Below are 26396 nucleotides of genomic sequence, written 5' to 3'. Positions count from 1 at the left end.
CGCTTCAACAGGGGCAGCTAATTTTCTTTTGGCCATGCATTCCTCCAGTAAAGATGCCTAACTTAGTAAGACTTACCATTGATCATTCACCTCCATGTAGTTGACATGCTTGTTTGTCCATGGTCATAGCAAACCTAGCAAGATGTTAGATGGCATGGAGATGTCTTGGGTCCTTCCCAAATGCTGGAGAAGAGACAGAGTGAAATATCCTTTTTCTTATCTTTGTTCAATTCCCAGAGCCGTGAGGAGATTCAGCCTTGCAAACAGAACCAGACAAAACTCTTTAACAAGTAGTGAAAGAGGTGGGATAGGGTCTGAGTGGAGAGGCAAAACTGGATAATCTTGGGCCAACTCTAGCAAGGAACTTTAGCAAAAATGAAGATAAAAAATAAAATAATGTTGATGTTCTTTTCACAGAAATACCTAGTTTATTGAAATGACATTAACACTGATCTAAATTAAAAGGAAAAGATTAGGCAGAATCTTGAATAGTCCAAGGAAGAAATAAAACTCAGTATGGGATTGGACCAACAAAATATATTTATGATTTATTTTTATTTTGAAATTTACAACATTTTGTTTCTGTTTAAATCAAGCCTTTTGTTTTTCTCACTGGATTTTTCAGTGAGATGCTGCAACAAGCAAACCAAATCCTTCCTTGGTCCGTTTGATCCTTGGCTACTCCAGCTTCTCCTTGTTCGAGCAGAAAGAGAAGGGCAAACTAAAGTATTATACAAGTGTCAGATCTGAGAAGTACTAGCTCCCAGGTCCAAACCCCCTTGGCTCATTCCTGAGGTTTGTATGTCCCTGATGATGTAGGGCCTATTAAAAAAAGACCACATCCTCAAGACATCCCTTCCTTAAGTGATGCACTGTCTCCAGTATTTTTACAGGACAGCACTAATTTTTCATAATGAGACACATTAGGCTCCAGCCCTTTAATAGACTTGTCAAGTCTCATGTATTCAGAATGAAATTAGCTCATTTAGTTCCTGTCTCTCACTCCCCTGTTGTGCTGCTGATGATAAGATGCAGATGTGCTGTGCCATGCCCCTCTGCTGCTCCAGGAGGACCTGCCCAAATGTAGCCAGGCAATTTGGTACTGCCAGGAAGGCAAGCAGCACAGTCTGTGTGGTGAGCACTGCAGAATGCTGCCCTGTCCATGTCATCCACGCTCCCTTATTATGTCACAAAGTGCATGGACATCTGTGGGAGCCCTCTGTGCTTACCCAGAACAGGCATGGGAGAGGAGGCCTCTTAGCCTGGGACCTTGGTCTGCTTTGTCCAGCATTAGAGATGTTCCCTGGCTGGTCCTCTTTCCTGTAGGTGTGGATGGTGCCTCCAGAGGTAACTGCCCCCACCACCTCTCCTTCTCATTGAGGAGGATCTCCCCATCCCAGTCCAGCGGGGTAGCCCCACATCAGGCCTACAACAAACACTTTGCATGGGGCTTCACAGCTCACCACCCCTTGCTGGGGTGAACTTGTTCCTACCAGCAATGAGGGCTCAGTAGCAGCTAGTCTGTGAGGCCTTGTTAACCTGGAGACTGGGATCTGTCATGTTGCAGGCAGGCAGATTGCTTAGAGGAAAGAGGCAAAGACGGGTGGGAAGGGAAGTTTTGTAGGCTCTGGGGTACTCCTACCACATCCCACAGCCTTTGGGAGGAAAAAATCTAAAAGAAAAAAGATTTCCTACTGGAAGATTTCTCACTGAGTCACCAGCACACCACAGACTGGCCCAAGAGTGGCATTCCTCAGCAGAGTCCATGACACCTACCATTAGTCATTCGCAGCAGCAGCGCTCCCAAGAGACTCGGGCCTGGGCAGGCGAGAGATGGGCAAGGTAAGCTTGCCCTTCCCAGCTCTGCTGGGATTTGCTGTCTGTGACTTCAGGTCCCTCCTCCTCTGAGGGGCTGGTGAGAGATACTCATCTCCACACCACAGCAAGTTCTGAGATCAAGGAAGGAGGGACAAAAAGAAGAAGCGAGGATAAAAACAGCTCTGGTTAGGGCTTGGGTGTGCAAAACTGTGCTCTTTTTCAGCTATCCCTTGTGTTCGGGTAAGTCAGCCTGCCACCCATCCTGGCTTTTCTTCAGCTTTCCTTTATCTGGGTAGAAGCACATATCCTGCCCACGGAGGGACGTGACACCACCATGCGTGTGGTGAGGCAACGTGTGCGTGCTGGTGACCGTGCTGCGGGCACCCCTGCACCCGGTCTCGGGTGGGTGCCAGTCAGAGGCACATAGCTGTCCCCATCTAACAGCTGGCACAGCTGAGGAGCTTTGCTTGCCTTATTAACAGACCACTTATCTGGAATCTGCTCACTGAGCAGAAACTGCTCCATAAATCCTCCCGCAATTTGCATTCCTCTTCGCTGTCGCTCATTACCACTGACCTCACTTCTTCTGCTGGAGCTGATCAGCCTCCCACCGTCCTGCCTGCGAGACGCCTCTCCATTACCACAACCTATTAGCAGTGGCAGCAGCAGTGCCTCCGTGAATGAACGCACGACTGCTGAGTCAGGAAACTTCCCCAACTCGACTCTTTCTTTGCTCCCTCCCCAGCCCCAGGAGGGAGGCAGCGACAGCAAGTGCAGCTCAATTGCTCTCCTTGCTTGCTTCAAGGCCAGGTTCCGCATCCTGGGGAGCCCAGCGGGGTCGTTACTGGACTTGCGCCCTTGGAGGCACAGGTGGGAAATGAGGTGCATCGGTTGGAAGCATCTGAAACCAGAAGCGCTCGCTAATCAACCCTGGGGTTTCCAAATTAGCAGCTCACCCGCTCGGTGCATGTGCATGCAGGTTTCCAGCTTAATACCTGACTCTTCAGTCCGTGGGAAATGTCTCTTCTGCTTCATTCCTCAGAGTCGGAGGTGAAGCAAATGCCTATAGACACACCTCTCACCGTAGTGACAAGCTGAGAGGAAGCTGAAGCAGCTCAGCCTGCTCTGCTGTGCTCTCCAGCCCTGGACCTAAGAGGTCACCAGTGCCAGGGGCTTGTGATGGGACGAGGAAGGCAGGGATTCACGTTCATGATCCCCTTCCCGACTGTGTGCCCGTGCCGCAGGATTTGTCAGGGTTCATGTGGCCTCCGCTCTCCTTGCAAGGATGTGGCAGCACCAGCTGAGTGCCAGGCTCCCAGGCAGGAGGCAGAGGTCCCTCAGTCCAGCTCAGTGCCCATCTCAATGCCATGGGGAAAGGCTGAAAAGAGGCTTCTGTTGTTGTACTTGCATACTGTCCCTTCTGAGTCGTGCTGCAGCTCCTGTATGCATGGACTCCAGTGCAGTGGAAAGGAGCTGGCTGGTTTGTTTAAAGCCAGGTGCAATTCCTGTAAGTTTTAGGAACTAGAACATGATTTTCAGGTGAGTCTTCTGGCCTCTGATTTCCTCTAAAGGTCCAAATGCATTGTGAGTGGTATGGAAATGGCTTATATTGCCTTTACTCTGTAAACAAGCCCTTGTTCTGTAATGTAGGGGAGAGTTTTATTTTAGTGGAAATGGAGGAAGGGGTGGGGGCAGAGAAAAAGACTACTAGTATTCCCCAAGCTCTTTTCCCTTAGGCCCAGGCACTCAAAGCCTTTCTTTGCAGGGGGAGAAACATGTTTACTTAGTATAGCAGAGGGACCAAGATGCAGCCTCATTAAAACACAGCTCACGTATAGCCAGGGGTTTCATATATAGCTTTTTTTTTTTTTTTTAACCTTCTCTGTCTTGATGGAAACAAAAGGAGAAGAAAAGGGGGGAAAAAAGAGAAAGAAAAGGAAGGAAGTGAATTGCTCAATGGAGGTGCTCTGCCTGCATATTTAATACACTGATTTTATTGAATAGAAGGTGAAAAAGTGCGTCTTGTTTGTTGCTTGCCTGTCAACCCATGGCAAGAAGGCATCCTTTCCCCTGGCTGGTGCCTTTTATTAGTCAATGGTTTCCAGAGTGTAATTATACCGCAGATCTGAGATGCATTATACACACAATTACAATTCCCCAGCCGAGCCTGTTATTTATTAACCAGAGGGATATTTGTTCAATTGTTTTGGAGGGCTAAGGTTTTCTTTTGTTTCTTTCTCTTTCTTTTTTCTGCCCTCCCCTGTAAACTGTAACACGGATCCTGGCAAAAGGTCTGCCCTTTGCGGCTCAGCGGGAGCAGGGTGAATGGTCCATTCTCTGCTAGCCCACCATGTCACCTAAAAGCCTTGGCAAGAGGAGCTGCAGCCTGGGGCTGCATTTGCAGGGGCAGAGCAGAAAGCACTCAGAGCTTGCTTGGGAAGTTTTCTTTGCTGGGATCTGGGTTTGCTTCCATGCAGCTGTGAGGCTGCCTCACTGGGAGCAACCTGTGGGCTTTACAGGGCCCCTGGGGGGGACAATTTAAGACTAAAAGGCCAGTACAGCCCTGCCAAAACTATACCCTCCTGGGTATTTATGAAACTCGGAGAGTCCTGTGTTTATGTGCAACTCAGTTTTGCCCATCTGGATACCCACTCAAAGCCTATCTTGACTTCTTGTGCACTGATGCTATTTGAGACCATCCCTTATTAAATTAGAAACTAGATCTTGACCTAAGTGTTGAAAAATGAATTTTAGGAGTCCTTCAGGGCAAGCAGCAACAATCTGTGGGCCGCTCCAGACATGCAGAAAGAACACCTTGGCTCACATTATTTTAACAACTTCTGTTCCTTATCTTGGTAAGAGCCCACAGTGGAAGGAGAAAGGCAACAAAAAAAATATAAAGACAAGGTTACTGGATTAGCCAAGCATTTAAGGGCCACAGAGCACAACATAATTGGCCACCAGTTGGGCAGAGCAAGGGTCCACCTCGCCTCATCTGGTAGTAGCAGAGTGGGAAAAGAATATAAAAGCTCTGCAGGCACTTTCCCCTCAGAAATATGTTTCCTGAAATGTAGTGAGGTCTGTTAAAAATGCATCCCATCCATCTATCATCCCAGGTGCTGTCCTGCTGGGATTTTTCCATTTCCACAATATCCTCGCTTTAATAAGGTGACCAGAACAGGGCGAGAATCATTTCCTTGTTATTAATTATTACCATGACTGCTGTACAGCAGTGTGCTCAAGGGTGTAGAGCTATAATCCCCAAGAACTTCCTCCTGAAGGGCATTTCATCTTTCCTCACAGTGCTAACCAGTGCTGTGTCAGTCCTGTCCCCCCAGCTTTCCTCTCAAGCTGTGCTTCAGCCCTCCTCCCTTTAGCCCTACATAAACTGGCCACCGTGTCACCCCATCCTTTTGGCCAATGTTTTATCCCTTCTTTAGACCCTGTTTGTATGGGAACATCCTTCTGATACGACTGGAGAGGTGGATTTAAACTAATACGATTTACAGGTATAATCCTTGTTCAAGGTGTGATTTTTTTTGGCTATTAGAGGAGCCTGTTTCAGGTTAGCTGATGTTGTCTTGGAAGGAGTTTGCGCTGTCATAACCCTCCTTTGCTCATACTGGGATAAGGGTGTTCAGGCTGGGATTCGTTCTGCTAAAATGTAAGTCTGCATACCCACTAACATCACTGCTGGAGCTCTCCCTTGCAGGCAAGACCTCAGATGGCATTTTGAGTTCTTGTTTCAATGTGGCTAAGAGCTCATGTTGCAGCCAGCTCTGCTCTTCTGAGTTTGGCAGACGTCTCTGTCACCACAGCCACCCCCTGGTGCCTGCCCCACTCTTGGATGTGTCTGCCTCTGGAACCAGAAAAGAAGCGAGAGGACAAATCTGCTCTCTAGCCGCTGCAGCTGGCAGTCCAAGATGCCAACAGAAGCTGCTGTTAGAGGTGGGCTTGGGCTGCCGCTGTGTATTGCAGCACTGAAAGCTCAGGCAAGTGCTGCTGCGGGCAGTGGTGGTGAGCAGAGTGATGTGGGAGCAGGCAGCTAGGAGGAGGTGACTTCTGAGACCACCTCATGTTCACCTGAACCAGATTCCCACAGTGCTTTCTGCTGTTAGCTTACAGACATCCTGGCAGGATTTTCTCCTGGCAGGATTTTTTCCTGGCAAGTAAGGGCAGAGCTAACCTGACAAAAAACCTTAGGAGAAACAAAGCACTTCTGGTTTCCACATCAGCAAGGAGATGGGATCCAGTACTTGTTTGCACCTTCTGCAGGTGGCTCCATCTTTACAAGTCTTTTGTGTCTATGCAGTTACGATGAGTTAAGAACTGAACTTTTTTTTTTTTTTTTTACTTTTTTTTTCCCCTAACAAAGACTTGGCCCGCTTGGGGCTGGCTTTTGGTTGATTCCTTTTATGCTGACAATATGCTTGAAAGTGAAGGGAAGGGAAACCCTGCCATTTGGACCCAGCATCTGTATTTTACTTCCTTTCATTAAGTGAAATGCAATGTCCATAAACAACATTGCGCACAAAGGTCTCTTTCGCACCTTGATGCATAGCAGAGCATGGTGTTGATGACAGCTCTCACATCTATTGGTTTTCTCTGCCAGGCTAAATCCAGTTGCAAAAAATGATAGAAATAACTTTTAAAGGTCTTCATTTCAACTCCCAATACCTGCCCTATGTCTGAAAGATTGTAAAGATGAGATACTGGGTGAAATTTGATGTGTGCACAGCATATATGATTTAAGATAGTGAAACCCAAAGAAATACGTGAAAAATAGGTCTGAATTTCAATGGTCATCTTTAAAATGTTGGCTTTGTAAGAGTTTCTAAATCTTCAACTGAAGCAATTATTTAATAAATCCATTTGTCCCTGGTGGTGCCAAATTTGAAATTCGAATTAAATAATTATACATCAGCCAGTGGAAATCTCCATACCTAACCTTAGCTATGGGGCAGTTTTGATGCCTGTACACTGGTTCTGACAAAACCTTAGGACTGGAGTTAAGAATTCTAGCCAACACATTCCAGCAGACATAAAGAACAAGGAAAGAACTGATTAGATTAGAAAACACTTAGGTTTTCATTTTCATTTGCCAGTCTCTGTCACTTTCTGTCACCTGCAGTAGATGTAGTTCATATCTCAGCTGAACACACAAATAGTCCAAGTTCATTTCAGGTATGTTTATTTGTTAGACATCCATTTGTTTGCATGAGTTATATGGTTTCCATCAATTACACTGTACATGGTTCATTATGTGAAATCATATTGCATGTAGCATAAGAGCATGAGCTGTAGTGTGATTCCTAATAGTGGCTGGGGGGTATGTTGTTCAGCAAAAATAATGGGTGTGGGGAAGCCTGCGCCGTTATTGTTTTTGTAATTGCTGGTTTACATGATGGTAGTTCCTCTGTAGAATTTACAAAAATAATAAGGTGTTTTAGGACAGGAGTCTGAGTTTTAGAAGAGAGTCTGCACCTCTCAGGATATAAACCAGAGTTCTTTCGAGAGCAGGGGGGCTGTTCTTTTCATGGAAGACATTTTCTTTCATTACAAAAATGCTGCTGCTCATATCCTTTTGGAGGCTTGCTATTCAAATGACTCCCTGAATAGCAATTATAAGAGAGCTGGAAAAGTTTATAATTTTTGATTCAATGCAACCACTTCACTAGTATTAAACATTCTTATAGAAATGCCACTACATACTGCATATACAACGATTAATTTGTCTGTGATCAAATCAGCAATGATGTTCTTGGACACAGATATTTTATGAAGGGGAAGGTGATGATAAATTAGGTTGAGGAGTGTGATCAAGGGTTTATATCTTGTAGTGTCTTAGATCAAAGATGATGTGGTCTTGGTGTTCTCAGCATAGATCCCCATGGGCATGTGTCTGTGTTAGGAAGCCACATTAAAATCTGGCATAATTCAATACGATTAGCTGGTTCTGTTCAAGCAAGAGCTGGTTCAATAGGCAAGGGTCTAGGAAAAGTGGAGAGAGAAGCTCCAAATTCAGGATAAGAGACAGCTACCCCAGCTCTGGGGTAGGAGGGGGAGCTGCGAGGCAGGAGTAGGGTGTACTGGGAGCCACGTGGATACAGGGACACAGGGCTGGAAAAGCGGTGGGGAGAAGGGGCTGCAAATCAGAGGAGAGCTGACAGCACTCTAATTAATGGCAGGAGTTTTAAGGAGCGTGAAGTCATCCAAACACCAGCTCACCAGTATAATAATGAAAGGGTAATAACCTGCATTTAATTGATATGGTTGGTGAACTAGCTGACCTCTCAGCCCAGTAGGCATTTAGATGATGTTCAGAACTGCATTGAGCCTAGCTAGTTCTTTATGTCGGGGATGGAGGGACTGGTGAGAAGCATTTAACAAAAAGCAGAATTTAATAATTACGTGATGTGTTCTCACGTTTCCCCTAGTGCTTTAAATCTGAGGTGGGGATACTTGTCATCCAGCACTGTCTTTGTGCATCACAGCAGCAGTGTGTCCAGTCTGGCATCTTGTCTTGTGACAGGGACCAATATCAGGTGCCTGAGGATGTACAAGAAATCCCACAAAGTACAGGTCTGACTGCCTAAATCCAGACTGCCTTTCTCCACTTTCTACCTAAAGACACCTACAAACAGGTGAGCATTTCTGTTGGGCACCCCATGAGTTGTGTGCCATGTCCACCAGTCCTGTACAGACACCTCATCAATCCTGGGGCATCTCAAATGGTAGTACAGACTGCTGCTGTTACGCTGAATCACTCACAAAATGTCTGCAGGATTCATTCACATTCTTCCAAGTCCAGGAGAATACTTAGTCCCCCTACTTCTGTTTTAGTTCTTAGTTCCTCTTAGCTTTGGTGGGAAGTTAAGATTCTCAAGGCTTTGTAGGACTGGGGCAGTAAGGAACAACTGTCCTGAGTGACATTTCTTCCTGAGCCTTCCCCACAGTAGGAAACTGCTCAAGGATTGACTACAGAAGATCTTGCCAGATCTTGCTGTTCAGAGGTTTTACCTTACTTGCAAAGAAAAGCTGGGATCTGACATTGGGAAGGTGTTTTTTTCTTCAGTCTTTTACAATTATGGCATTGCCTTGATGTGGCTAGTTGAGATTGGCTGAAGCAGCAAACTATGGGAGTTTTTAAAAGCTTCCGTGGAAATAAAACTGTCTGGCCTGCACATGTCTCACATAGGAATACTCTCTCATGTTAGCCAAATTATTGTAAAGCATACCTATTTGCTAAGTTTTGTCATTCATAGTAACACTTTGCATCTTGTCCCACAGATTTCAGTGGTCTTACATGCAGCGGATTAATGTCTTGCTCATCGAGTAGGCTCTCTAGAAACAACCGGGTGGGACTGGAAGAGCAATTCTGGTAAGAATGGAGGAGAAGGGGAAGGCTGAAGCTTCTAAGTCACTTAAGTTTCCTTTGAAGTTCTGATCCCACGTGTGCAAGGGTAGTAGGACTGGGCCATGAGCAAGGGTGCCAAATTATAAATGTTCCTACAGCAGCATTGAAGTTCCACAGTCAATACTTCAACATGTGCCTGTAAGTATTTCATTGTATTTGCATGTGCACATAAGCACAGAGCAAAGAAATTCACTAGTAAAATCTTACCATAAGCAATAATAAACCTTACAATAGTAGGACTGGGTGGCCCAAGTCATAACAGCCATTATCTACAGTGATTCTGGGTTGCTGGCACTATTGTGTGTGAAGGCTGTGGTATCACTTTGCCCTCAGGGAGCAGAAGCTGTGACCCTAGCTAGTTTCTAAATAGAAGTGCTTAGGAAAGCTGCCAAGAAACATCCTTCCTGTTGGGGAATGATGATTTTTTTTCATCCTCTGAAATATACATGCTCTGTGGGAAGATAGCAGGTGCTGTGAATTTCTGAAAGAAGACTCCACTGGAAATGGTCTGCAGTGTGGGCATCCTTAGCACCTGGGACCTTGCTGTCTTCAGCAGGCAGCTGCCCAGCTGGCATCTCAAGGGCAGCAGCTTGTGGAGGAGACCACAAGTGTTCTGCAGAGAAGAGCAAAGAGATGTGTGGATGGTTTGGTGTCTCGTTTATGTCTGGTTCTCCTTCCCACACAGGAAATGTGTGGTCCCGTCCGCCCCACTTCTCTTACTCTCTCTTACATAGGATTTTATGCAAGATGCTACAGTGGGCCAGGGTGCTTTTAAAAGAGTTGCCTGAACTCTGGCTTCTCTACCCCGCCCAGAAAGCGGGAAGGCAGAGCAGACTTGTCCCTGTTTTCCTTCTGCATAGAGCACTCTGAGGGTAGAAGGCTGCCACACAGAGAAACCTCAGCTTCTGAGCATCTCTTTCAGCTGGACTTTTCCTTGCCTCATCAGTTGTATGGAGGGAGGGGAAGGGGCAATGTGGCTTGTTGGGAAGTGATTGCTGTAGCTCCTTTTGATTGAGCATTGCATTATGTTGAATTGAGGACATTATTATTCACAGAAAGGCATCCTAGAAAGCTTCAAAGCATGGTGGAAAAAAATTTCAGGTTTTAATACTAATTAGGGGAGCCTGTCTCCCAGGTGTGAGGTGTTTATCTGTGAAAAGCAGAAGATAGTGTAGCAAAGAAGAAATGCACACTGGAGAATTGAAGATCCAATAAATGGTTGAATGGATTAAAAAAAAAAAAAAAAAAGGAGGAGGAGGAAGAAAGAAAACCAACAACAAAACCAGAGATAATAAAATAAGATGTTTGCACTGAATATGAAGGGTTTGCAAAACAGCTTGGAGTTTATTTCCAAACCTGCAAAAAAGCAACCCTGAAAATAATACAGTAATCTGGAGCAATAAGGAGAAGGCTCCTTTTTTTTTTTTTCCTCTTCTATTAGCAATGTTTGTCAAGTCCACATTTCTCTTTCACACCAAACAACACTTGTGTCATGACAGCTCTGAGCTGGCTTCAAGCAAATTGGGCTGTTCCTGGAGCTCCTGTACAACCCTAATCAAGCTGACCTCACTCATGCTGCTTATTTTGCCTGTGCATTTTCCTGGCAGATGTAGGACTTGCCTCTCTCAGCAGCAGTGTCTGCTTTGGCTTTCACACAATGATGGAGGGCAGAAATGTATGGGGTGGTGCTGGTCCATCCCAGTACCTGTGCTTGCTGCTGTCCTTCCTCTGGCAGTGTCAGGAGCATCACCCTGGTTCCAAGACCTGCCCCAAAACCTTCTGGTTTTGACTCATACTGCATTCATCCTTCTGCTGACCTCAGATGAGTGGAAGGGAGGAGAAAAGAGGAGCCTGGGACCAGAGGGGATGCTTTTCTGTATGGTGGCACAGCCCACTGCTGGTTTGTATTATCAGGCATGCAATATAGACATAGCCATGTGGCTGCAGTGCTGTGACAGGTTTTTCTATACAGTTTTTCTGTTGCTTTCCCCCCACTCTCCTATGAGCTAAGGAATTATTACAGGTGTGGAAACCTTAAGAGGATGGATGTGCTTTCGTAGCTGACTAAATGCCAGCTGGCCAGCTTTAATTGCCCTTTGGTGTGCTCCATGAAGGTAGTTTAAGTGAAGAGATTTTATTTTTGCTATCTCTGTGGACATAGAATGTGGACATCTTTGCTTCTACGGTTCAGCTGATGAGCAGTAACTTGTTAAGCATCAGGAGCTTGATCACTTGTGATTGCCCATAGCCTCTGTTAGTGATGAGATCACATGAGGGAGCAGAAGGGAGAGCAGAGCAGGGATTTGACTCTTTTTACTATAGTGCTTTGCACTAGTCGTATCACCAAAACTATCTTTCCTCTCTGAACCTCAGTTCAGAGAAGAATTTAGCAGAGAAAAAAAGACAGCAACTTTTTTCAGTGTTTTTTTCCTTGTGGACTATTCTCTTAGATGACTACAGAGAAATGCATTCAAACAGAACATTAAAGTTAAACGAGGCGGTACAAGGCTGTATTTAAAAATAACAGAAAAATGTTTCAAGTTCTCATTTGATAGGAGCTGGGCAGCTATGTAACCCTGGCAGGTCACCATTCTAATGACAATCCCCAACAAGAAACACAGCCTGATAACATGCACTAAGACAGAAGATGAGAGCTGTATTCAGAGGCATGAGGAACAGCAGGAGATAGATGTTGCACAAAGATGCTTATTCATTGGAGTCAGACCCCCCCATCTTTCCTTGAACTTAGCATAACTAGATGCACAGCAAAAATATCTCCAGCGTGGGACTGAAATTAACATTAAAGATATAATACCATCATAGAGTTACTGATAAACCCTCACCTTTTATACTTAGCTAATTTCTCATCAACTCCTCCTAAAAGAGAAGAATATAGCAGGACCTGGAGATAGGCAGTGAAAATGGTTTGGAGGCTAGGAAGGATTTTCAGATAAGGGGAGACTGAAAAAGATGAAGGAAGATATCGTTCAGAGAGGAGATGAACAAGAAGGGGTATGTGTTAGAAGTATATAAATAATAATGTTTTAAGAGGTTCTCACTACTGGGATAAAGGGATACGCTCTGAAATTAAAAAGGCAACATCAATTTGGAAGTGTTGAGAATATTATTTTTTATGATACCCTATTTAATTGTGGAACTCCCTGCTGCAAGATATTACCCACTGAGCTTACAGATTTGGTTAAAAGAAAAAAAAAGGAAGAAAGAAAAAGAAAAAAAGAAGAAAAAAAAAAGATGTTTCTGTGGATAGTGAGAACATTCACAGTTACATTAGAGAAAATAAAAAATTTATAAGAAATATCAGCCCTTGAGATTCAAGGCATAAATCCAACCACTAACTGCCTGGGGTTATAAAGAAACTTCCCCAATGGACATATTAGTTAGTTATTTCCCATTTTAAGTGTTTTACATCTATCCTTGATGCTGGCCACCATCTGAGACAAGGTGTTACAACAGTTGGACAATTGGTTTGATTGGCTATGAAGGTTGCTATATCCTTGAGAAGCGTAGCAGCTCCCTCCCTCCCTTCCCTGCTGTCTCCAGCTGTGCCACTGAGCCACCCTCTCTTAGCACACAGCAATCAGCTGACAACAGGACACGGCTTCTCCTTTGCTCTCTGGGTACTCAGATGTGTGGGTAACCCAGGGGCAGACACAGTCCTGATGTGAAAGTGGGAAGACAGCACAGCCACAGATCAGGTTGCCCACTGCAGTCCTGCAGGCTGGTACCAAACAACTCTGCCAGAGACCTTGGTGCTGCTGTGCAAGAGTTGTCCCCCTGCTTCAACCCCAAGGAGAACCTACATCTACATGTCAGTACCCATTTCCAGCTCCCATCTGCAGCTTTGGCAATACTCGTCCTCCCCACGCAGCACTGGGGCTTCTCTGGTCCACAGCAATGCAAAAACAGTCATGCTACAGCAGACAAGCAAGCAATACAAGGAGTACCTAGTTTGCTTTCTCTTCTCCCTGCCTGCTTAAATTTGCTCTTCATCTAATCTCCTCTGCCAGGCAATTTGAGATAATCAGCATGGCTTTTCAGCTGTTGTTCATCTGTCCCAATTTTTCTCTCTCTCTCTTTTTTCTTTTTTCTGTAAACACTGCCCCATCTCATTTGCCTCATTTCTCTTCATACTATACCTCGAATAGAGAAAGCTCCATTCCTCCAAGGCAGAGGGGTGAGAACTGGCTGCAACCACTCTGCCAACATTCACTGGCCTGTGCTGGAGAAGCTGAACTCCTGCCAGCAATTAAAGGTATTTAGCAGCTCCCTGGTTAGGGCAATCGCTTAGGGGAAGCAATTTCAACTTCTCACTCAGGAAGGAAGGCGCTATGTTGCTTTTGACCTCAGGAAGTTGTGACTGGTATACTAAGAAACACCAACCTGTAACAGTGAGGTCCTCATGTGCATGGCTCTGTGTGTCTTTTGTAATGGGTCAGCTGCAACTGCTCTAGGAAACTTTCTCCCCTCTTGACTATCTCTTTGCATTAATTCAAGGAGACTGGCATGTGCCAACTGCATTGTTGTACAGGATGCTGAACTGCCATTTGCGTGCTCTCAGCTGCTGAAGGGTTGAGGCAAGAAGGAGAAGCAATAGGTAAAGCAGACTGTTCCTTTCCAGGGGTGTAGGGACTGGAAGAGGTGCAAGGGGAAACTCTTGGGAAGTAGAAAATGGGAGGTTATGCTTTCCCCACAGGTGCATTGTTACATACTCTTAATTGCTTGATTTCATAGCCTCAGGGGAGGACTGTTTGCTTACATACATACTCATAGATACACTCCCACCCTGACAGACGGAGCCTGCAAAGGCTGGGAAGTTACCTTATTAACGTACTCTTCAGACCTATTCACCAACAAACTGTCTTAGCTCCTGAGTTTATTATCTGTCAGCATGATGCTGAGTGTTTCTGGGAAGGGCTGCAGATGTTGACAGCCTCTCTGACCTCCACCATAATCTACATTGCTTTGGTCTTCCCTCCATAAAAATATTTGGGGCATGGGGGGTTGGAAGAGGAGTGAGTTTTTTCTTTTAAGCCATGTATTGATTCCCTGGATCCCCTCTCAGTTTTGCCTGGTCTCCTGGCTTTGTACATTCACTTGTGCATTCAGTTCACGATCTTCTGGCTGAAGCCTTCCTGGTCTTCAGTGTAACCCAACATGTTTTAGCCTCACTATTTAGATAAACACCTAGACCTCAGGGTGAGTAGCTCTGCAATTGGGTCTTAGATTGGGGAAGACAAGACTGGCACTTAAACTTCCCCACAGCTTTTACCTGCACAACCAACAACAGCCAGAATGGACCCAATGTTGTCCATCACGACGTGGGCAGCTGGGCACCTTCTACAATACCTGACTGTACACTCACAGAAGAGAATCAGGGAAGTCCCCTATTTTCCTGCATTTTTCCTGTCTCCTCAATCACCTAGTGTCTGGACACCTTGCAAATGTTACTGTGCTCTTACTGCATCTTCTGAAGTAGTTTATCGGCATTATTACACTCTCATGATTAAGGAAATTGAGATTTATAACAAGATGGACTGGTAGTGCTCAAGTCATTCATAAAAACTGTGCCGGGGTGAAAATAAATCCCTAATCTCCCACATCTCTACATACTGTCCTGACTGCAAAACCAGTTTAGCCTTAGAATTTCTCATTGCCTGCCTTACCGTACTTGGATGTTTGAACTTAAATTCTCTGTTCAACCATTTACTTTACATTTGCCTTCTTTTGTACCACAGCTTTCTGTTGGCATCGCTGTGATCTTTTGGAAAATGTTGCTTAAATGACATCTCCTTGAAAAGAATGGACTATTGCACTCTTCTACTCTTCAACTCTTTCAGGGTTTCTTTAGGTTTGGTTTTGTAAGTCTATGAACAGAGCTGGGGCTGTTTTGAATCCTTTCTGAAGATAGTGTTTGTCTGGGAGTCAACCTTATGCAATAAGTTAGGGTGACCTTAAGTTCCTCGGTTTGTTTCCTAAACTGTTTTTTGATGGTTCCCTTAAAATGGATGTCTGGAAGATGGGGTCATTATTAGGCACAGTGCAAAGGCAGGTCTGTGTGATGCTATGACCTGAATGAGAACTTTCTCTTTGTCTGGGGCTGCTCACAGTATCCGTTCTACCTTAATGATTGCCAGTTAGTGCATGTGGAATAATGTGGTACTGAGCCTCAGCCATCTTCCCTGTCCCACCCTTTGCTTTTCTTACACTGAAGAAAAGTGGACTTCTCAATGCAGAGAAGGAAGCCTGAACACAGTGCGAAGGAGCAAGCTCCCAGGCAGGGCAGAAAAAATGAGCTTTGGCTGCATGCCCTTGCTTGGCACTGAACAAAACAAGCATATGGAAAATGAAAGTGAATGGAGAATGCTTTGTCTGGGAGGATTGGTACAGGATGTGGAGCCCTGCAAGACCGGCTTCTAGACAAGAGTTCACCACTGTTCAACATGCCCTGTGCCAGCTCTGGTGCTCCCGCACTTCTGAACTTTTCTCTGAACAGTGTTTTTCAGGAGAACTGTGCAGGGAGCATCCTCTTTCCTCCATTCTCCTTTCCACTCCCTTTTACTTGCTCTCTGCTTTATACTCAGACAAGCAGAATCTGCAGTGGTTGGCAAATTTAGCTGCTGCTTTGTTTTGCTCCCCCCTCCCTCCCCTTTCTTTTTTTCCTCTTCATGTTTGCCAGTTGTCTGCTCTCAGCCAGTAGTTGTTTTATGCAGTGGGTTTGCATTGACTGACCTGCAGCCTCGGTTTTTATGCGTATTTTGGTCTGGGAGCTACCTGCAGACCCTTTGCTGCGAGTAGTCGATATTCATGATTCGATATTCGGGTGACATGATTGGTCAATGAGGTGACAGAGCTGTGCTTTTGTTCCCTGATTAGATGGCTGAACCTTTGTTAATTACTTCTGCCAGAAATGAAGTCTGTTGTGTGATTAAGTGGTTCTAAGCTACAGGCCTGAGATTTACTCTCTATGAACTCTTGTTCCAACGGGGCTCTGTGTGTGTGACGGCTCTCTAAAGCAAGTATAAACAGCATAAAAATGACCAGAGTCATATTCTATTTCTAAGTTATTAAAAATGGTTGCCCTGCATGTCTTTGGTACACATTTGGCTCTAGTAATGAGGGTCTACCTTTACAGACCATGAAGCTTCTTTTGGGACAGGTCCTCCCAGCGTTTCATCACATACCACAGTGTGGATCAGACAGGCTAAAATCCCCGTACCAAAGCAATAGCAGCAAATAATTCTATGCTGACAGAGATGGAGTGAGATGGGAAGAAAACAGCCCCGCTCTGAGGCCATGTGCTCTGCTGCATCAGCCCATTACGATTTTGATCTGGATCAGATGTGGGCACGCAAGTAACTCTGTTGACTTAGCAAGAGCACAACCTACAGAGTTTATGATGGCTTTCATTTATTTTTATTTTTTATGTTGTCTTGATGTCACACAGTGGAGGACAGGTGGTATCTGATACCCTGTGCAGTTCTTTGGAGCAGAGTTCATCCACCAAAATCTTCTGGACAAATTTTCAACCAACTGAATGACTGAATACTGGATTGGTTCTTGCTGTCTTGTAGCCACAGTATCTCCAACCCAGTGGTGAAATAATGGATGCTATGTACTATTATCTGTGTGTTCAGAGCCTCAGCATTATATCATAAATTAAAAATATTCATAAATGGAGCTATTTGGGTAAAATGTGTGTTATCATTCATGCATGTTTTATCCACTTTTTATTACATAAGTGAGAAGGCGTTTAGAGGTAGGCAGTTCCTCCCGGCCAACAACCTCCCCCACCCCAATCCAAACACTATACCTGACCTAAGGGGACAAGAAACAAAGATTTTAGCATTTGTTTTGGTTGATTGTGAGTTTCAGTAATTCTCACTCCAGTGGATCAGAATAAACCATTGGCAAAAAGACACTGTCACCCAGCACATGGAAAATTTTGGCGATGGGTGCTTTATAAATCCCTTGGAGAGGCAGACAGACTGACACAGCTTCTTTTTATTTAGCTCCCTCACTCCACCTTTTTACTGGTCTGATGGGAAAAGGCTAGAGTTAAGATTCAGAGCAAACTCACGTACAAGAACAGCCTTAATTTGAGCATACTGTTGAATACAATGTGATCTTAAAATGATGCATGATGGAAATTCCTCGCAGACTGGCGCAGTGCATTAGCATTACTCATTGCAGTAAGACTGGGTGGAGCGGTAGAAATCGTCACTGTGATGGATGCGTGGCACGCATTAGAATGAGAATCATTACAATGGACCAAGCAGAAAACACTGGGATTAGAGTTTCTGTGATGGACTCTGTGAAACACAGTAGAATCTGAGTCACCATGAGTCATAAAAGGCACAAGGACCCCAAATGTGCCTCATCCTTGCGGAGGTACTTTCAAAGGGATGAATGACTTGGCTGGCTGTTATATCACTTACTTGCAGCAATGTGAACAGCCTCATGGATGGAGTAAATGATGAGTCGGGATTCCTTGATTCTGCTGCCAGCCCTGCTGCTGACTCATTTTGTACCCTTGAGTGATAAACTTGCTTCTTGCTTGCACATCATGCATGTGACACTGCATTTACCCTTCCCTTCCTTATGAAGTACTGAGACCTGTTTCTACCATGACACTCCTGTATGCCTAATATTGTGCATTGTAAATGGTCTCAGTGCCTTTGTGAATGAGTCTTTGCAGGGTGGAAACTGCAGAATGTGTGGATGAAAGATACGCGGTATACCAGCATTCCATCAGGCTTGTGTGTTTTTTATTATTGTTGTTTGATGATGTTTCTTATTTTCAGGGGTTGTTTATGATTTTGAAAAGTCAATACAGCTGAAGGATAAGAACTGTATGTTTGCTAGCATAGTTGCTTATGTGAGCGTAGATCTCTCTCACCCAATTCCTCATAAGACTGACCAGAACTCTTTCAGTTCCTTTCTGGTGGACTCCTGCTTAGGTCCTAAAGCTGATTTTATTCATCTATCTACAGTATGTTCCCGAGCTAGTTAAAATTAAACTTAGCCATCAAAATGCTAAACTTGATAGCTCATTTATCTTTCTGTCTCCCAACTCTACATTGCAATATAGCAGTGATTGATCTTGCGTCTTCAAGGTACTATATGGTATAAAAACTAAGAGAAGATTAATTAAAAGCCGTGGCATCCAGACAGGTTTTTAAATAAGTTTTAGATTTAGACAATATATCAGCTGAAGCAGAAAAATTCCAAGACCATAAGCCTGTAACTCCAAGTTTCCTTCAGGACATAGAAAACCCTGTCTCCCCATGGCCTAATATCAAAGTCTGATTTGGCCAGACAGGCACATGGCAGGTAGCAGAATGTTGTCATATTTGCAGGCTGTCTCTCCACTAGTGATGATTGTGATGTCCTTTCCTCAGTCTGTATCAGCAAGAGCTCTAGCTAAATAGTCTAAATCCCAGAAGGCAAAGGCAGGGACTGGGAGAATGAAGAGCTGCCCACTGTAGGAGAGGATCAGGTTCAAGACCATCTAAGGAACCTAAGGGTTCACGAGCCATGGGACCTGATGAGATGCATCTGCGGCTCCTGAGGGAACTGGTGGATGAAGTTGCTAAGCCATCCTCCATCATATTTGAGAAGTTGTGGCAATCTGGTGAAGTTCCCACTGACTGGAAGAGGGGAAACTTAACTCCCGTTTTTAACAAGGAAAAAAATAAAGACCCGGATAACTACAGGCCAGTCAGTCTCACCTCTCTGCCTGGCAAGATGATGGAGAAGATCCTCCTGGAAAGTATGCTAACTCACAAGGAAAATAAGGAGGCAATTGGTGACAGCCAACATGGCTTCACTAAAGGCAGATCATGCCCAACAAGTCTGGTGGCCTTCTATGATGGGGTTACAGCATTGGTGGATAGGGGCTCCCAGCACAAGAAGGACATGGACCTATTTGAACGAGTCCAGAGAAGGGGCGACAATCTCCTATGAAGACAGGCTGAGGGAGTTGGGGTTGTTCAGCCTGGAGAAGAGAAGGCTCTGGGGAGACCTCATTGCAGCCTTCCAGTGCCTAAAGGGAGCCTACAAGAAAGCAGGAGAGGGTCTCCCTATCAGGGAGTGTAGTGATAGGACAAGGAGTAATGGCTTAAGGAGGGTAGGTTTAGATGAGATATAAGGAAGAAATTCTTCACTCAGAGGGTGGTGAGGCACGGGCACAGGCTGCCCAGAGAAGCTGTGGATGCCCCATCCCTGGAGGTGTTCAAGGCCAGGCTAGATGGGGCTTTGAGTAACCAGGTCTCGATGGAAGGTGTCCCTGCCCATGACAGGGGAAGCTGGATGGTCTCCGAGGTCCCTTCCAACCCAAGCCATTCTATGATTGAGGACTTCTGCTGGCTCAAGGGAGAATGTCAGGCTCATGTAGTTGGAGACAATACTGAGGCAATCTTTTAAAGTCAGTCCCTAGCTCCTGCAGGCACAGAGCAACTTGTCTGGGCAGTATTTAGGAACTATGCAGATGATTAATCCCTGAGTGATTAGACTGAAACAAAACACTCTAGTATGGAGCAGGCATTTAATTTAACCTTCCCATCGTTGCTGGACTTTTCTGTATGTCTGTGAAAAGGTTCTTAAAAAAAGGGCCAAATTTTCAGCTGGACTGTTTGTTTTTGTGCTGGCAGTTCTCACTGTCACACAAAGTTAGACCTTTTAGAAGGTATAAAGGTTTGATTTTTTTCAGGCACGATCAAGTACTTGCACATCTAAATGACTTAAATTGAGCCCAAATTCAGCAGCAGCTGCATCACTGAGCTGTCAGTATTTTGAGTGTGGGATATGCAGAACGAAACCAAACAATCCAATCTGGTTTTGTGGTATTTTTGGCTAAAGAAAGACACATGACTGCTGGTCAGCATGAGCTTTCTGTGCTTATCCAAGTAGTTCAGATAAGCATCAACCCTAGAAGCCCTCAACATTTGCAGCTCTCAAGCATTGAGGTTTGGGAGCATCCAAAGCTCTGTCTGCCTCCTGCCAGGGCCTAACAGGGCCTGAGTCCTTTGGAAAGACTGATTCCTTACTGGTCTGCTCATTGGATGCTGGACTCTTGAGAACCTGGCACTTAGACAGATGGGTATTTAAAGAGTCCAGATGGTGTGAGCTTGTTGTCTCTTGCCCACCTTTAGTCTGAGACAGGGCTCCACTGACAGACGTAGGAGGAAAGATTGTAGACTCTCATGGAGTCTGGAGAGATTCCAGACTCTCATGGAGCTGCAGGAAGAAGACACAAAAAGACAAAATGGAGAGTCTGTTATATTTTCATGAGTTTGCTTAAAACATGATATTAAATCCGCCTGACTGTTGAAATATGCTAGCTGGATGTGAGACAGATTCCACGAGAGCGTTTGAAAGCTCCCCATTTTGCTTGTGTAGTGGCAAAATTCCTTGATACTGTATGGCTGATTCAGGGATTTAGCCTCAGGGAAGGGCGAGAGGGGGGGAATAAAGAGTATAGAAGGTGACAGCAGCAACTCCACCTTACAGGGATCAGCAAAAGTCCCTGAGGCATCAGTTGGCCCAGCTCTGTCCTCTGTCAGACATCGGTGTAACTCTGGTCAGAATATGGTTCTTTATCTCTAATTTACAGCATTCCGTTCATTATCAGGAGTTTAATAATAATAGTCTTTTCTCTCTTTCTTTCTCTTTCTCTTTGTTTTCTTTCCACTTCAGTTAATTTCAATAAGTAGACAGTTTCTGTGCTGTTTGGTCTGCTCTCTGACACAGGTAATTAACTGTTTGCACGAAATCAGACAATCCTTTTGAATTTACACTAGTTCGATATTCTTGCCTTTGGATATTAGTTGTCCAGGATATGTCACATTCTGGTATTATTTTTCTGCATTTTGTAAATGGGATATGTTTTACTTTCAGTGTTGAAAAGTAATTTGAGTTAGGACAGATATTAAAAACACATCTTCCTTCACTCTTTCAGAACTTGATTGTGTGGGTTTTTTATCAAGCCCAAATTCATTTATTTTCCCTTAACAGAGTTGATTGTGCTATGTATTTCCCCTTGAAGAAAATCCTGCTGCTAGAAAGATGGCAGTCAAAAAGCTAATCGCTAGGGATGTGGCAAACTTCTCATGCCTCATATCAAGCTCTCTCATGAATCGGATGTGCACACGTTTTAATTCAGTTGTTTCCCGGTCTGTGCTCCCTTCAGGAATGAGATCAGCAGAGAGACTGGTGAGAAAGACAAACCAGCTATTGGATAAGAAAAAGAAAAAAAAAAAAGAAAAGAAAAAAAAAAAGAGGTGAAAAGGCAGTTGGGAATAAAGCAGACTGAAAAACAAATAGAGTGAATGTGAAATACTGGACAGAAATGGAGAGGAGTAAAATAAAATGAAAAATATGCACCATATCTGCAAAGTATGGACAATATTTTTGCAGAAAGTTATGGACCTATGGCACACTAACATTAGTAAAAGGGTTTTATTAGTTGTCCATGGAGATAAATGGGCAACTAAGTGAGCTAGCAGGCATTTATTTTTCCACAAATGAGAAACTCTTTACATGAGGCAGGGGGTGTATCTGAGGACCATCTAAGTATCTCCTAACTTAACGCTAAGCTTAATTTGGGTCTTATCACTTGGGCAATACTCTCAGTCTCTTTTCATCTCTTGTCCTGTGGCTGTTTCTGGTTAGTGGTGTGGTTTGGTCTTTGGTATGGATGATCTGCTGTTTAAGCATCAAATGAGGTTGATGCTGCCCCTCCAGCAGGCTGGGTGGGGAGGGAGGAGGGACGTGTGTATAGATATATATATAAAATATATATATATAAATATACATATATATATATATATAAAGGATATTCTGTGGAGGGAGTTTGGTAACAGCTACATCTCGTGGGTTAGAACATGTGTACTCTGTAGCCAAATAGTCTCAAGCCCTGGATCTGCTCTGAGAGGTGATAAATCCAGTCTTCCTTCCCTTCCTTCACTTATCTTGTTTCTGCTGCAAGCAAGTCACCAGATGAAGCGTTGGGGGCATTAGTAGCTCCATAAGATCATTCTCAAGTGTTCTCAGACAGTTGTGTCCTAAACTGTTTACAATTTTGGTGGCTATCATCAGTATGTGGTAGATGCAGAGTACATGCAGTGGGAGGCAGGGAGCTGCATTATTCACCATCTGAAGGGTCAGTTATGAAGTTTTGGACCTGTGATTCCAGAAGCAATTGCAAATCCATGTGATTTTTTGATAGAGAGGACAGTAGGCAGTGGGGGCCTGCTGGCTGATGAAAGCACAAGTCTCATTTGCAAGCAAGTACCTGTTCCTTGTTAAACAGTGCAGAGCTGGCTTGGAATTTCTCTCCCAGTGTTTAGTGGAATTCACCACATGGCCTACCATCTGAGACTGTCAGCTTGGTTTCATTAAGATGCTGATGTAGGTCCTCCTACAAAAGCCTTACTGGTTCCCCCGCAGGCTTTACTTGATCATTGATAAAAATTGGTAAAGAGATGGAACATCCCAGGGCGAGTGGGGAGCTAGAGGAACAGCTATGTGTGATATACTATAATGTGGTAGAGCAAAAGACCTCTGTGCTACCTCTAAGCCTTGGGTAATAGAAAGAATGTCTCCTCACCGGTTCATTTATTCCACTTGTCATCATTGGTAGACTTGCTTCTGTAAGATAAAGCAATTCATTACAGGCTGCTCTGTGTAGGTCTGCACTGCTGTATGTTGTAGACATACCCATGGTATTAATCTCTCATTTGTGTATAATCCTTAGTGGTGGAAGTGATTAGAATATCAAGAAGAGAGAAAATCTGGCAATACTGCAAACAGACACATACTCTTTAGCTACTATTTTTGACCTTTGAGACTGAAAACATCACAGAAAGCCAGTGAGATTTCACTTAGGACCGCTGTGCAGGACAAAAAGGAGGCAAAGAGCTTAAGTACCTTGTGCAAGGTTGGATCTCATCCCTGTGGCAAGAGCTGAAACCCAGATCCTCCTCCTCCTCTCATTTTGGGCCACCACCCAGGCCATGCCTGCTCCTAATGGCATGCAGCAGATAGTAAGACAACTGTCTCTTATAGTCAAAAGTATTTGATACAAAAAGCCAATGCAGTAATACCAGTCTGTTTCTTTATATCTGCTAATCATTCAAAAGAACTTCAGCTGTTGATATCACTGATACAAGGCTCAAAAGCTGAGAAACTGCTGATGAATAAAGCTAGTAAAGAAAGAGAGCATCTTTTACTCGATCACCAAAGATTTATGCCACAAATAAGAGGGTGTGAATCAGTTCTCTGTGCACTGGTGAATGCGAACACAAGACAACAATTGTGGGAAAATAAGCATATACAAACTTCCTTGGAAACTAATCCCCAATATGCTTCTGGAAAATACTCACAAAGCATCAGGATAATAATAATAAAAAAATTAATTTGGATTTCCAAAGTCATTATGAACTCGCACATGCTAACATGCACACAGAAGAATAGTAAGTGTCCAAGACTGAGGGGCAGTGATGGAAGACTGCTTTGCCTGCTCTACTATTCCAGGTTCTGATCACAGGCAGAAAATTTTAGTTTGAAAACACCTGATAATTCCTGCCTCCAGTTAACTCTTTCATATTTTGTTCTGGTTGAAAGCAAGGAGAAAAACAACGAAGAAAGTGGAGGTGTCGAAGACATTATTCCCTTCCAGACTTTGAAAACTTTCTAAAATGATTTTGTGTAGAGTCGTCAGAGTTGTAGAGACAATTTTTAATCTTAATTAATATGAAAATTTAGTTGTGGTTCTGAAATCAGTTTAATTTGAACTTCTGTTATCCCTGGCATATTTGAAAATGTGCTTTTCATTTCCAACTTGGACAGCTCTCTACAAAATCTCAGTTTAGTTCTAAACTTCCTCAGGATGCTCGTTCCTTAGTATGGGTACATCTAACAGCCTTGATGGGTTTTACCAAAATCTCCTGCTCATAGAGGTTCATGGGAGAAGTGTCACAAGCAAGGGAAGAAACTAAGCAGTGAAGAAAACCTGTATCTGGCCCCAGAAGCTCTTGTATTCTTGCAGGTTTAGCCTGGCTACAAATTGCTATGAGTCAGACATAAGTTCAGAACCAGATCTGGGTCTGAGCTAGGGTGCAGTGGTAATACAAACACTTTACTGGGTGAAATTTCAAAGTTTTTAGAGTGCAATCTCTCATAGGATATAGCCAATAAAGGTGCTGTTGAGCAAATATTACACCGATGTGGATGTTACAGTTTGAAATTTACTTCCACTGCTCCCTTCCATGCATTTGGACTCAGTGATCAGCATTGTCTGCTTCTAGATCTCTGGAAAATTGACTTCACACATGTATTTTTCTTTCCTGATCAGGAAGGTGAGAAGAAAAAAGAAAAAAGAAAAAACCTTCCTCGCATGCAAAGAAGGCAGGGATGACAGTGCGTGAGAATGGCTGCTGGGGAAAAAAAGCCATAGTCACAGGAAATTACCTTAATAGAGTGAAAATTAAGAAACGACCGACAACGCAGTCTGTCTCCAGGATACAAGCGGTATTTTCACGCCTTGCCAATTATTCTGTTTGCATCAATTTTGGTTTATTTTTATTAAGTTTCATGTTTCTTCTTTTCATTTTATTTTAAGAGGTGGTATAATGAAGATGAAAAAGGATGAAAGCTTAGAAAATATTTAATTTTTGTTTTAATAAGGAAATAATTATTCATTTTATTCCATGAGCAGGAAAGGAGCCAGCCAATTGGGTTTTTCCATCTTTTTCATGTTGTTTTTCGCTTGTTAGAAAGGTTGGGAACTCTATTTAAGTAAATTATCTTGGTACTGAAAGGAAAGTGGGAAATGAGTTGGAGAGGTAGGGTTAATTTCTTTCACAAATATCTAAATGTGTGCATAAGTATATTTGCTGTCTGCTATTTGAGAAATGCACTGATTTAGCTTTACAAGGGTCACTTTAACCTTAAGAATTAATGGAACAGACCATTAGCTACAAGAGGATATGGAAGTGAAGTCCCCAGATTGCTCACAGATAATGCAAACCTATTCCTTACTGGCCTAGTGGGGCCCCATTTATAGCTCAGAAAGGAAAGAAGGGAAGGACTTGTCTCACTTAGCAATGGGTATGTACAGATTAGGTATCTATGTCCCAGATAAACCCCTGCTAGATATCTGGATTCCATTATTGTTAATGGATACTGAAGACAGGACTTTAGCAGATAAAATATAGGTGTTTATTTTAGGAGAAGATGAACTGCACCCTAAACAGCATTAGTTATATTGATTAGAGCTTTGCTGACTTACAAGTGATGCTTAGGATGGCTTCTCCAGATGCAAATTTCTGCACCGTAGGTCCTCATATTTACTCAAGCAAATCCCAGTGTCCATACCATAAATAATCCTTCTACTACTCCAAAATGATCAACTAAGTGCAAGTTGGAGTGATTCTCTGATAGGTGTTTTTTTTTGTCCTACTCACCCTTTGCTGTTACTAGACCACCACTTAGCCTGAAAAAAAATGCTTCTCACTGAACATGAGGGGTGTGGCTTCACTGACATCAAATGATGCAAGGAAGGTCTCAGTGAACAGTGGTTTATATCCCTCAAGAACTTTTCCTGTGTTGTGCATGATTTATTGAGCAGGGAATGTAGATACGATGTATCAACAGTCCAAATGTTTCACCGAGGTTATAACAATCTGATAGAACTGCTGCATTTCAAAGTCCTTCATCTGCTGGGTATCAGTAGCTGGGATTTGTGGAGTTTGATCTTCTGAATTTGCAGTTTCCCTGATTTCCAGGTTTGATAGGCAGAGAGCTGCATTTGTTAATGCATTTATCACCAGAGAAACGCAGGCAAGAGTAACTGCGCAACAGAGAAGGATGAGTAATTTCAAAAATACAGGAGAAGAATAACATCAGACACAATGGAGATTAACTGAGGAAGTCAAAGAGAGGAATAACCTTAGATCTGTGCTCGCTTTGGAGACAGAGGGAAGTGAGTGGTTTTCAAAGGAACCCGCAGCTGTCAACTCCCTACTTCGGAAGGCTCTTCTGTTCCTCAGAGGAAATCTTCCCTGGTGCTGTTTGGCTGGCCAGTCCATTTTTCTCTGCTTCTGAGGCAGAGCAAGGCTCAGTTCTGTGAGTCTTGATTCTC

The 26396-nt window shown here is 43.8% G+C and overlaps 1 long non-coding RNA gene across 3 annotated transcripts in view; it reads left to right on the top strand.

The window, feature by feature from the left end:
• The first annotated feature begins 587 nt into the window (after positions 1–587).
• LOC121076700 overlaps positions 588–26396 on the top strand; it is an 87871-nt gene continuing 62062 nt past the window's right edge. For 2 of the 3 annotated variants that reach the window (XR_005823674.1, XR_005823671.1), the window contains exon 1: positions 588–1347. This is a non-coding gene — a long non-coding RNA (uncharacterized LOC121076700). Of the gene's footprint in view, positions 1348–24612; positions 24785–26396 lie in introns of those variants that run through there. The other variant, XR_005823675.1, reaches the window with a different exon arrangement.

The sequence above is a fragment of the Cygnus olor genome, chromosome 1 (genome assembly GCF_009769625.2).
Source record: "Cygnus olor isolate bCygOlo1 chromosome 1, bCygOlo1.pri.v2, whole genome shotgun sequence".
Lineage (NCBI taxonomy): Eukaryota > Metazoa > Chordata > Aves > Anseriformes > Anatidae > Cygnus > Cygnus olor.
This window is presented reverse-complemented; position numbering and strand designations above follow the sequence as displayed.